At 40.6% G+C, this 2,258-nt stretch overlaps 1 non-coding gene across 1 annotated transcript; it reads right to left on the minus strand.

Annotated features, from left to right (window-relative positions):
* Nucleotides 1–820: 820 nt before the first annotated feature.
* LOC147487660 (small nucleolar RNA R71) lies at nucleotides 821–924 on the minus strand. The gene has a single exon (XR_015203343.1). It is a non-coding gene; the product is annotated as a small nucleolar RNA R71 (small nucleolar RNA).
* Nucleotides 925–2,258: the final 1,334 nt, after the last annotated feature.

Raw genomic sequence — 2,258 nt, forward strand, 5'->3', positions numbered from 1 at the left:
GGAGCGACCCGCCCATTTGAGCGACGCGCTAAAACACTGTAATTTGACAATTACTCGAGCCCCATCACGCTTCTATACGAAGTTGAAATACCGCGGTTAAATTTTTCGGATTTCGACAGTTTTGATTCAAACTTTGATCTTTCATATTTTCAGTGTTCTAATCTCTTATATACACCTAACACGCTGCATACAAGACGCCTATTCATCATAAAAGCAAGGACGCTTATCGTATTCCTTTCTTCCATACCTCGTGATTTCCAGTTAGAGGTTTTCTACTAGTATATCGAATTGTTTGGAGTGTTGCATGTTTAGTTAAGCTCAACTTAGTCTTGCATGAGATTAAGGTCCGGGTCGAACAAAAACAACAAACGAATTACACGGCAACAAACAAGTCTATCTAGTATACCACACACTACACCTCTAGCTACTATTTCACACACACCACCGACATAATGGGGAAGAAAGAGAGACTCCCTCTCCGACTTCTACAAAGCCTTGAGCGATAGCCCTAAATCGCATCGCTCTAGCAGATCCGGTGGGGATTTTCGAATCCCCAAACATATTTAATTTGTTACCCGCTTTTTCATGGGTTAGACCATGAAAAACCTTATCAAGACATCGTAGGATTGAACAAGTCCTTACAACATTCCATCATCCCTACGGTAGGTGCGGAACAAATTAAACCGAGGGTATTCCCTTTCACATTAGCCGATAAGGCGGCGCCTTGGTTAACTGCCCAAGCCTAATTTCGTGGACTCGTGGGCTAAACTTGTTCAAATTGTTTATGGAACATTTTTACCCACCCCTAAAGACGGATGAGATGCTTTTCAAGATTCATTTTTTCCGACAGAATCCTCATGAATCATTTTCTGAAGCATGGAATCGTTTCACCGATCTCCTTATAGAGTGTCCACACCATAACTTAGCTAAAGACACGTTAGTTCGTGCCTTTTTCAAAGGTCTTCTACACCACCATAAAGAAGTCCTTGACATAATGAATGGGGTAGTTTCCTAAGTAAAGGAGCCCTGAGGCTTACAAATTTTAGAAGACCAAACTAAACGAAATAATAATTGGGGGTAGTGATGATATCCCCCTTTCGCCTAGTTCTTCTTTCACGGTCCAAAGGCCGGTATGTTTGAGAAGAAAACCGATCCGTAACTTAAAAATCTAATCGAATCTCTAACTAAAAACTAGAGGCTATTTCTCCAACAAAAGCCTATCCCGTCATGAATGTAAACTCCAACCCATGTAATTTCTGTTTGAGTCCGAGCACCCGACGATTATTGTCCTCTAGCTTATGAACAACAACCACCGTAACAAGATAATGTTTACTCTATTAATAACTATCCTATTCCTAACTTGAGACAACATCCCAACTTCGGTTGGAGAAATAATCAACAAGTAACACCTCCGTGGTACAATAATCAAAACGTTAGGCAAGCAAACAATTATAACCAAGCTCCACCTAGACAAGGACAAGGACAAGGTCAAGGGAATTATAATAATTATAACAACCAAGCTAAACCACCACAAGGTCAAGCACAAGGTCAGAATAATTATAATAATTATAATACCAATAGAGGTATCGTTAGGTTAATAATAATAACTATCACAACCCACCCATAAATAATCAACGAGAGATAGTTCGGTCGCACCACCCGCGGACCACTACACCTACACAACCGGATCGATCGACGCCTTTATACAAGTTACCCAACAACTTTTCCGCACAATGACTCAATCAAACCAACAGATTTTACAATCCATAAATCAGGGCATACAACAGCTTAGCCCAGTTTAAAGCCCAACCAAAAGGCGTGTTTCCGTGACAAGCGATACCAAACCCTAAAACAAAGAAAAACAGCCTTTGAGGTAAACGGTAATTCTAGTACGGAAACTACAATCGTAGGTGACCTAAATGCCATCACCACCTCCGCTCGGAAGAGTGGTTGATAACAAAGTAACTACGCCTATAGTTACCCCATCAAGATTCTACACACGGATATCGAACTAGATACCGCAATAGAAACCGAGGAGCCTACCACGGTAGAGGTACCGGTTAAATCACAACCAAAGAAACCGAAAAGCCAAGGTTACATGAAAGTAGAGCCATATGCTTAAATATAGAGTTTAAAACCACCGTTCCTCAAAAAATTAGCCATGCTAACTGTGGATACAAACTTTGAGGAAATTTGGAACGCTTTTCAAGAATCTAACGATAAACCTTCCTTTTCTCGGCTATTAAAAAGCTACCTAA

Source organism: Coptis chinensis, chromosome 7 (assembly GCF_015680905.1).
Source record: "Coptis chinensis isolate HL-2020 chromosome 7, ASM1568090v1, whole genome shotgun sequence".
Classification (NCBI taxonomy): domain Eukaryota; kingdom Viridiplantae; phylum Streptophyta; class Magnoliopsida; order Ranunculales; family Ranunculaceae; genus Coptis; species Coptis chinensis.